Source organism: Cnephaeus nilssonii (genome assembly GCF_951640355.1).
Source record: "Cnephaeus nilssonii genome assembly, chromosome: 7".
Lineage (NCBI taxonomy): Eukaryota > Metazoa > Chordata > Mammalia > Chiroptera > Vespertilionidae > Cnephaeus > Cnephaeus nilssonii.
The window spans coordinates 70,151,604-70,163,027 of record NC_137078.1 but is presented as its reverse complement, the minus strand read 5'-3'; positions in this window follow the sequence as shown (position 1 = coordinate 70,163,027).

The following is an 11,424-nucleotide window of genomic DNA, read 5'->3' as shown; positions in this document are numbered from 1 at the left end:
TTTTGTTATCTACAGAAAGGAATTTTGTTTTTTTTATTACTTGGTATATATTGCAAAAATTAAGAAGACATGTATTAAAATCCAACATATAGTGTTTAGTCAGAATGGAAGCCTGATAGTCAAAATAGAAGCCTGACATCTAAGGACCAGTTTTCCCCATATACCTCAGAGTGACTAGTCTCTTATTGAATGAAGTGGCAAAAACTAGATTTGAATATATGTCTAATTCCCAAACCCATTTTATTTTTACTTAGCCATCAGTCCTCTCTCTCTCTCTCTCTCTCTTAAGATTATTATTATTATTATTTTAATTCTCATCAAGGATATTTTTTCCATTTATTTTTTTTTAGAGAGAGTGGAAGAGAGAGGGAAAGACAGAGATAAACATCAATGTGAGAGAAACACATCGATTGGCTGCCTCCTGCACAGCCCCGAACAGAGCCCGGGCCTTGGAGGAGCCTGCAACTGAGGTACTTGCCCTTGACTGGAATCAAACCCAGGACCCTTGGGTCCACAGGCCAATGCTCTATCCACTGAGCCAAAACAGCTAGGGCCATTCAGTCCTTTCTCAATCCCATGCAAATTCGTTTATGAGCCGAAACCGGTTTGGCTCAGTGGATAGAGCATCGGCCTGCGGACTCAAGGGTCCCAGGTTCGATTCCGGTCAAGGGCATGTGCCTTGGTTGCGGGCGCATCCCCAGTAGGGGGTGTGCAGGAGGCAGCTGATTGGTGTTTCTCTCTCATCGATGTTTCTGACTCTCTATCCCTCTCTCGTCCTCTCTGTAAAAAATCAATAAAATATGTTAAAAAAAAAAAAAGAGTAAATGCTAGAAAGGAAAATAGAAAGCTGTCATTTTTGGGCAAAGCTAAAGCACAGCCCTCCATAAATGTTTAATACAATGGTAGTAAGCCAGCAGTGCAGTATTTAACCATCAGAAGAAGGGTGGACTTATTGTGAGAATGGGAGCCAGGAGAATCTGGCTGACAGGGATTTTTGAGATGATTCAAAGAACATGGTGCTCTTTGGGCCAATATGCCAGTAGATGGACTGCCCATTATATATAACTGAAAGAGATCAAGAATGGGTGGCAGACAAAAAGGAAAATGCTGGGTGATTCTACTTATACTAGTGGCCCGATGCACGAATGAAGATTCGTGCAAGAATGGGCCTTCGTTCCTCTGGCTGCCGGCACCGCCTTCGCTCTGGCTGGAGCAGCCTTTCTGCCTTCCCACCTGCCCAGAGGCCCCGAGTGGCTGGGGTGGTGCGGAACACCTGCATCCTGCCCCATCCCTGGCCACTCGGCGTCTGCATATGCAAATTAACCCACCATCTTTGTTGGGTTAATTTGCATATTCACTCCTGATTGGCTGGTGGGTGAGGCAAAGGTACGGTCAATTAGCATGTTACTCTTTTATTAGGTAGACTAGAGGCCCGTTGCACGATAGTCGTGCAAGAATAGGCCCCTGGCTTCACTCCCAGCCGCCCGGGAGCCAGCAAGTCCCCGCTCCCCACCCCAGCTGCCTGGGAGCAGGCAATTCTCCACTCCCCAGCCGCCCAGGAGCCAGAATGTCCCCGCTCCCGCCGGGAGCTGGCAAGTCCTCGCTTCTGTCTAGAGCACCACTCCAGTAGCTCCCTCTGCTGTCCCCCTTCCCCTCATAGCAGGCTTCACACCGCTCTGCACCTGCATATGCAAATTAACCCCCATCTTTGTTGGGTTAATTTGCATACTCACTCTGATTGGCTGTGGGTGTAGCGGAGTGATGGTTAATTTGCATGTTTCTCTTTTATTAGGTAAGATGAGGAATCTAAAGTAGTCAAATTCATAGAACAGAAAGTAGGATAGTGGTTGCTGGGGGCTGGGGACAGGGGAGGATATAGTTGTTTAACCCTTTGCACTCGCTTGCTTTTTTCTCGATTCCTTTATTCTACTCAGGATTTAATTTTTTAAATACCCCAGATTTTACAAAGCGTGGCAGTAGAATAAAAAACTGGAGTTTCTTTTCATACAAACTTATTTATTTGGATTTTTTTATATTTCAAATTATTGATACATTCAAAGAGTAATTTTAATCTCGATGCTAACCGTGTTGAGTCACACTCGACATCCGAGTGCAAAAGGTTAATAGGTATAGTTTCAGGGCTTTTTTATTAACCCTATTTTTATTTATTTTAATTATTTTTGCAGTTTACATTCAACATTATTTTGTATTAATTTCAGGTGTACATCATAGTGGTTAAGCAATCATATACTTTAAAATGTTCCCCCTGATATTTCCAGTACCCACCTGGCACCATACGTAGTTATCACAATTATTATTGACTATGTTCCCTATATTATACTTTACTGCTTTCATACTCCCCATGACTGCTTTCTAACTACCAATTTGTACTTTTAAAAATTATTATAGATTTTAGAGGTAGACAGTGAAACATCAGTGAAAAACATCCATAGGCTGCCTCCTGCACACTCCCTACTGGGGATCGAATGCATAACCTGAGCATGTGCCCTGACTGGAATCGAACCAGCGACTTTTTAGTGCATGGAATGACACTCATCCACACCGACCAGGGCCCAATTTGTCCTTCTAATCCTTTCACCTCTTTCACCCAGCCCCTCATCCCACTCCACCCCCTGGCAACCATCATTCCATTCTCTGTGTCTAGGACCACTCTTGGCACCAAATGTCTTGGGTTAGGTTCCCTACAAGTAGAGCCTGAGAGAGAGAGAGAGATTCTTGTTCAAGTGACTTATTGAGGGATTTACTCTTAGGAGAAGATGATAGAAGCAGCATAGGAGAGAAAAAACTAAGGAAGAGCATGGATTCAAAACCCAGCTTTAGTGTTTTGAATTCAAGCTGTTTCCACAGGGAAACTCTGAAATAAATTAATCTCTTGAGATAAGGGACTATGTCAGACAGTCATTGACAAGCCTTCTCCCCATGTCCCTTGCCCCCAAAGAGAGATGGCTCCTTTTTGGTTGAGGGCAAAATTCTAAGAAGTGGACAACTGTGAGTTGTTATCAATCAACATTGGCAATAGCTGGAAAATGAGTACATTTACTGGTAAAAAGAATTTGGATGTGACACCACAGCATCCCTCATAAAAAATACATATTTTCTTAAGTTATGGAGGCCTGCATACATATATTCTTCATATTATCTATATATATACAAAAGCCTAATATGCAAGTTGTCCCCTTGGGAGTTTGACCGACCGGGAGTTTGATTGCTCACTATGACGTGTGCTGACCACCAGGGGGCGGTGCAGAATGAAGGGAGGACCTGGCTGGCAGCCAGCAGCCACTAGGGACCGTACCCATGCATGAATTTTGTGCACTGGGCCTCTAGTCTTCAAATAATAATACATGTTTACAATTCCTTATCCACAAGTCCAAACCCCAACTAAATTCAAAATGGTTTGGAGAAAAAGTAGATTTTTAATAAATTTGGTACAAACTCTACAGCAGTGATGGCGAACCTATGACACGCGTGTCAGCACTGACACGCGTAGCCATTTCTGATGACACGCGGCCGCTGAGGCGGCCGCATGCCGAGGATGAAACCTTTGCTGCTCCTGAGGATGAAACATTTGCGAAATAATGTTTTTTCCTCAAAGTGACACACTACCCGAGTTATGCTCAGTTTTTTGGCAAAGTTTGACACACCAAGCTCAAAAGGTTGCCCATCACTGCTCTACAGATACATAAAAGAATTGGATTATAGAGTACTATCTCAGACTCAGACGGGGTGTTACTTATATATGTCCTCTATTACATTTTTTATTTATTTTATTTTAAAAATATTTTTATTAATTTCAGAGAGGAAGGGAGAGGGAGAGATAGAAACATAAATGATGAGAGAGAATCATTGATTGGCTGCCTCCTGCACGCCCCCTATTGGGGATCAAGCCCACAACCTGGGCATATGCCTTTGAACGGAATTCAACCTGGGACCTTTCAGTCTGCAGGCCAATGCTCTATCCACTGAGCCAAACTGTCTAGGGTTCTATTACGTTTTTTAAATCCACCCCCCTCCCCCGCAATTCTGAAACCAATCTGGCTCCCCCCAACAATGTACAAAGATTCTAATTTCTCCACATCCTTGACAACACTTTTTTTTAAAAAAACATCCTAATAGGTATAAAATGGTAGCTTATTGTTCTTTTGATTTGCATTTTCCTGATTAGTGACATTAAACATCTTTTCATGTGCTTATTGGCTATTTGTATATCTTCTTTGGAGAGATGTGTATTCAACTCTTTTACTCATTTTTAAATTAAGTTTTTTTGTTGTTTTTGAGTTGTAATTCGTTATATACTAGAGGCCCACTGCATGAAAATTCATGCACTGGAAGGGGGGTCCCTCAGCCAGGCCTGCCCCCTCTCACAGTCTGGGAGCCCTCAGGGGTGGGAGGCGACCTGGCAATCAGGGGAAGGTGACGCCCCATCACACCTCTGCTGCTGCCACAGCCTTGGCTGGCCTTGGCTGCACAAGCCTTGGCTGGCTCTGGTTACCTGAGCCTCGGGCTGGCCCTGGGTGGCTGGGCAGCCGCCATCTGAGGCTTGCCTGCACCTCAGGCCGGCCCTGGGTGGTTGGGGGGCTGAGGGGACTGGGGGACTCCAGAGGCAGGTATGTGGAGCAGCCGGGCCACGTGCCTGCTGCCCCAATGGTGCTGAGGGGACTGGGCGCCACCATCTTGTGGCTGTGGGCGCCGCCATCTTTGAGGGTGTGACAGTCAATTAGCATATTCCCTCCTTATTGGCTGTGGGTGCTACCATCTTTGTGAGGGTGTGATGGTCAATTAGCATATTTCCTTTTTATTATATAGGATTTTGGATATTAATCCCTTATCAGATATATAATTTGCAAATATTTTCTTATATTCTATGGGTTGCTCTTTTACTCTCGATAGTGTCCTTTGATGTGCAAGATTTTAATTTTGATGTAGTCTGGTGTTGTTATTTTCTTTTTTTTTTAGGTAGTCCTATTTTTTTTCTTCTGTTGCCTAGCTTTTGTTGTCATATCCAAGCAATCACTGCCAAATTTAATGCCACAAAGCTTCCTTCTATCTTCTAAGAATTTTATTCTTATATTTAGAACTTTGATCCATTTTGAGTTAAATTTTTCTATGGTGTAAGATAAGGGACTAACTTCATTCTTTTGTATGTGGATATCCAGTTTTTTCAGTACCATTTATTGAAAAGACCATTCTTTCCCCTATTGAATGGGAACCTTCTGAATGGTAGAAAATATTTGCAAATTACATATCTGATAAAGGATTAATATCCACAATGTATAAATAACTACAACTCAACAACAAAAACAACCTAATTCGAAAATGAGCAAAAATCATTTGACTATACATATAAGGGTTTATTTCTGAGATCTCTAGTCTATTCTATTGGTCTATGTCTGTCTTTATTCCAGCATGTTGTTTTGCTTGCTGCACTAAGTTTTGAAGCAAGTCCTCCAACTTTGTTCTTTTTTTCCAACTGCTTTGGGTATTTGGGGCCCCTTAAAATTCCATATAAATTTTAGGATGGGTTTTTCTATTTCTGCAAAAACTTTTTGCTGTTTTGATAGGGATTGCATTAAATCCATAGATCATTTTGGGTAGTACTTCTATCCTAACAATATTAAGTCTTCCATTCCATTCCATGAAATGTCATTTTATTTATTTATGTCTTAATTTCTTTTGGCAATATTTTCTAGTTTTCACTGTACAAGTGTTTTGCCTTTTTTGGTTAAGTTTATTTCTAAGTATTGTATTCTTTTTGATGTTATTATAAGTGGAATTGTTTTCTTAATTTTCTTTTTGGATTGTTCATTGTTGGTGTAGAAAAATGAAACTGATTTTTGTATTCTGCAATGTTGCTGAAAAGTGTGGCTACAGGATAAATTCATTGCCACCTTGTTCAAGTTTATAGAATATTTTTCTTTGACAAGGTGTGCCTAAAAGGTGGCAACATTTTGAGAAGAAATGCCATTGTCAAGGAGAACAACATATGTAACCTAAGAATTTTTGGCCAAATACTGCCATCAAAGATCCAGAATATATACAAAATTTATAAATCATACTTAAAAAACACACACACACACCACACCTCATTTCCTGAATAATCCTGAAGATAGGTTTGACTTTCAGGCTAATATTGAGTGATATTTGATGAGGATATCTGTTCAGATAGAGGCCACATACACATAATTTTCATTTCAATAAACATTTGTTTAGTGATGTGTGGTGATGCTTAGACTTTGGAATTTGATAGATCTAGATTAGAATCCTGGTTCTCCCACTAATTAGTTGTGTGACCTTTGGCAACTTTCCTAAACCATTTTTTGTTCCTCTTTAAAGGTAGGATTATAATACCTGCCCCACTAGATTTATGGGACTTAACTGATAACTCTTCAACAGTATTAAGTGTTAATTATTATGATCATGAGTAGACTACATGTTGGGCACTTTACTAGATGTTAGGGATAAAAGATGTATGACATGCCATCTGCCATCAAGGTACTCATGACCTAAATGGGAAATGTATTAAAAAAGTCAAATAACCTTTATATTGTACTGTTGTATAAATATGTGCAAGGTAACAGAAGCTTGAAACAGAATGGTGCTTTATTTATTTATTTATGTATTTATTTTTTTGGTGACAGCTCTTAAAAAAATTATTGTTTAATGATTCCACTTACCCTTTATAAATAAATTAGGCATAACCAGGTCTCAGCAAAACTTAAAGAAACAAAGAGAACATCGTGGTTCCTTTAAACTTGCAAACTGGATGAAGGAACCGAAATATACACAAATGTCCTTACAGGGCAACAAGAATAAATAGTTAACATAGCAATAAGCTAAAACTACAAGAAGCTAAATTTGGCAAAAAAGTACAAGGAACAGTTTAAGAACAGTTGGTGACAGTTTATGTATTTCTTTCTTTCTTTTTTAAAATCTCTTCGGTGTGTGTTTTTTCGTTCTTTTTTTGTTATTTTTTTTTCTCTTCTGTTTGTATTTTTTTGTTGCTTTTTAAATTTTTTCTTTTTGTTCCTTGCAGTAGGAGCTCCACAGACGTTTAATAACAAACACCAGGGAGGGTGGGGAGAGCTGGGCAGTCAGATGGGGCCATGGCCAGACACCCAAGCAGGACACCGGAGAAAGGGCAACTGAATCTAAAATCGGGGTTTGCAATTTTCAGTTCTGACGGGGCCCACTGCGAGGGGTGGGGCTGCAAGGGCTCCCAGGGGCTCCAGCCTTGGGCTTCTGTTGGAAATTTTCGTTACAAATAATGAAAACTAGGGGGATGGAAAGTCCAGACAGAAGCCAGGGCTGGTGCTTGGGATGGGAGCTGTGTCCACTGCCCTCACTCATGGAAAGATGGAAAAACCCAACAAACTAAAAGGGGTGACAAGTGGATGGGAAGGAAAAGCGGGGCTGGGACCCTGGGCCTGTCCACACTGGACCTGATGGGGAGGCCCTAGGTTGGGGGAGTCTCAGGGCCTGGCCTCGCTCTTAGCCTCATGGGCCAGGGCCTGGGGGTAGGAGGGTGGGGTGGGAGAGGCTCAGCCCCAGGGACAAGGGGTCCTTTGGCCTCAAGTATTGGGGGGTGCTGCTTCCAGCCCACCATGATGCCAAAAGTGAACGAGGTATGTGTGCTGGATGCAGGACGCTGTGTGCACGTCTGTGTTCATGGGCGGCACGGACCACTGATGAGCCAGAAGAGAGCTCTGCAGAGACCCAGGGGCAGGGGCGAGTGGGGCTGGGCGCCAGGGTGGGGGGATGGGCGCCTGGGTCCGAGGGAACTGTGGGCGTGTCTGTGTTCCTGGGTGTTAGTGACAGCTCTATATTGACATTGAATCTGAAATAGCTTTTGGGCCCTGGCTGGTGTGGCTCAGTGGGTTGGGTGTTGTCCCAGGCACTGAATGGTTGCTGATTGATTCCCGGTTAGGGTCCGGGCCCAGGTTGGGGGCTTGATCCCTGGTAGAGGGGCGTGTGGGAGGCAGCTGATGTTGCCCTCTCACATCATTTGTCTCTCCCTTTCTCTCTTTCTAAAAATCAATAAAACTGTTCTTTAAAAAAATAGCGTTTGACCCTGGCCAGTTTGACTCAGTGGGTGGAGTGTCGGGCTGTGGAACGAAGGGTCCCAGGTTCAATTCCGGGCAAGGGCATGTACCTCCCCAGACTGGGCCCTGGTCCGGGCGCGTGCAGGAGGAACCAAGCAATGTGTTTCTCTCACATCAATATTTCTGTCTTTCCCTTTCCCTTTCCCTCTCTCTAAAAATCAATGGAAAATATCGAGTGAGGATTTAAAAAAAAAAAAAAGCTTTTTTTTTTGGTCACTAGTAGTGAAATGACGACTATCTTTTTTACCATATATCATGTATATTTTGTGGGGCTCAGCAAAACCACTGAAAGCACCTCCCTGACCCCACCAAGTCTCTGGGCTGTGACAGGAGGAAGGACATACTGGATCTGTGCTCAGAGGGATGCTGTCCTTTGGTCAGCGCAGGTTAACCCAGCTCCTTTGGGTCTGTGCTGCAGGGATCATGCACCGCAAGTTGTGTGCATCGTTGGCAGCCTGCCTCATCACCTGCCTCATCACCTTGGCTGGGTATGACATGCTCAGATAAGAAATTTAGGTAGTTTGGTTCCCGGGTAGAGGAAGGATTGGAGGGAGGGAGTCATAAGCAAGACCAGTAAGGGGGCTACCATAATCCAGGCAGACGCTATGTGGCAGAGCAATGCAGGTTCTAAGGAACTCTGTTTAACTCAGGCAGAAAACAGGAGAGGAGAAAACAGGTTCAGAGAGCAAGGCCATTGCAGTACTATTTCAGGGGCACTATTAACATTTGTTCTATGAACACGGCACTCCCTGAAACACAACAAATATGAATGGTGGCCCCTGGAGTTGTGCACTGCAGCAGTCCTGTGGGAAAGGCTACAGCACGGTAGGTAATGAAACTGACCCCTATCTAAACACCTGTGCATTTCCTACTATGCCAATCTGTGGCTTATGACAGTTTATTTATGGATAGATAGCATACTTAGGGGATGAACACAGAGTTAAAACAATGAAACAAATCAAACACATCCCAATAAGGGTTTTCACAAGAACCGGGTAGGCTTATTAAAATTAATTTAATGGAATCCCACAAACACTAGGTACTTAACAAGTCAAGGTGCTTGATATATTCTTAAATCATTGCTTAATAGGAAAAACAAGGGCAAAACAAATATAAGGTCCCAACTATTTACTTTGGGCTTCCCCAAAATAGATAAATGAGAAGTTTTACAAAAACTGAAACCACCACGAGAGACCACAAATTAAAATTTTTTTCCAGAGACATTTCTTGAATTATCCCAAAAATTTAAGGTGAATTTCCCTCAGAAAATGCTTTTATAGTTATCTTGGCAATAAATGCATAACCTTGGTAAAAGTACATATTTAGTAACTACTTTATATTATTTTAAAAAAACTATGTAGTTCTTATTTATGCCAAGCACACTACAACTTACAAATGTTTCATCCATACTCTCACCTATGCCTACTCTCACCTATGCCTACTGAAGGAAGGAATATTTCTTTGGGTTGAGTCAGGATCTCAATATGCTTTGTCCAGGAAATTGAAGGTATGAAAATCCTTTTAAAAACAATTATTTGTTTGCCCTGCTGACATGGCTCAGTTGATGAGCATCCATCTATCAGGGTTTGATTCCTGGTCAGGGCACATGCCCGGGTTGCGAGCTCGATCCCCAGTAGGGGGCGTGCAGGAGGCAGCTGATCAATGATTCTCTCTCATCATTGATGTTTCTATTTCTCTGTTCCTCTCCCTTCCTCTCTGAAACCAATCTATACATAAAAAGAGGTAATATGCTTATTTGTCCGTTAGGTGTCGCAGTCACGGCCAGTCTGTGGGCGGGGACTTCTGCCCCCAGCGCTAACGTCACGCTGCCTGCCTGCGTCCCCACTGAGCACTGTGAAGCTGCCTGCCTGCATCCCTGGCTAGGGACGTGACACTGCCTGCGTGCACCCCTGTTCAGCGCTGACATGACCCTGCGGGGGGACTGGGCTTGAGGGGAGACCTCAGGACGTGCCCCTTACTCCAGCACCAGGCTGGGAGACCTCAGACCTCGCCTCCCTGCCCCAGTGCCAGGCCGGAGGACCTCAGGCTGTGCCCCCTGCCCAGCAGGGCTTGATGGGGACCTCAGGCTGCTCACCTCACTGCGGGCCTGGAGACCTCATACTGCACCCCCTGCCCCAGCGCCAGGCTGGGGGACCTCAGGCTGCGTCCCCCACCCAGCAGGGCTTGACGGAGAACCTAAGACTGAGCCCCCCGCACGCCGGGCTGGGGATCTGAGGCTGCGCCTCCCGCCTGGAGGGGCTTGACGGGGGTGGGGCCGGCCAGGTCTGGGTCTCCTGCATTTTCGAAGTGTGCAAGGGTCGTGGGCAGGGACTTAACTCTGGGTGCCGCGGCGCACCCCAGACTCTGACAGGAGGGAGATTTTATATGCATTTTACTAATTTTCTTTCATCTCTGACACTTCTACTATAGAGAAAGGGCAAATAGCAATATTAAAATATTTATTCTAATTAATTCCCTTTTAATGTGCACAAATTTCGTGCACTGGGCCACTAGTAAAAATATAAAAACAAAACAAAAAACAATACTGGCTTATTGCACATAAGAAAAACCAGCCATTAGGAGTTGTTAACAGGATAAAATAAAACACTGACCAGAGCTCCTTTGGGTGAGTAGTTAAAATGTGATTAAAAGGGAAAAAGAGAAAGAATGTATCACAGAAAGGCTTTATGGATATTGTTAAAAACAGATTATCTCTGAAAGATGATAAAATCACTTTGAGAATGTTCAAAAATAAGATTCAGCCCTAACCGGTTTGGCTCAGTGGATAGAGCATCGGCCTTCGGACTGAAAGGTCCCAGGTTCGATTCCAGTCAAGGGCATATACTTTGGTTGCGGGCATATCCCCAGTGGGAGGTGTGCAGGAGGCAGCTGATCGATGTTTCTCCCTCATCGATGTTTCTAACTCTCTATCCCTCTCCCTTCCTCTCTGTAAAAAATCAATAAAATATATTAAAAACAAAAAGATTCACAGAACTGTAGAAGAAACATTAAGATTTAGAAACATCTTATTTGACTAATGATGAATTTCAGAGTAATTAGGCAACCTGCCCAGAGCCACTAGTTATTGCCAGAGCCTAGCTAAAGGCCCAAGTCTCCTGTGTTCCAGATGAATGTTCCCTTTTTCCTTCGCTATACTACTCATCTCTTACATGTTCCTAACCACTTGATGCCCACTCTAACCCTGTCTGCCCCATAAAGCATCCCTTAGGGACAGTCAGAGGAACAGACGTGTGGACTATTTAGACCATTTAGAATAACAATGGATGAAATATTATTTCAAATA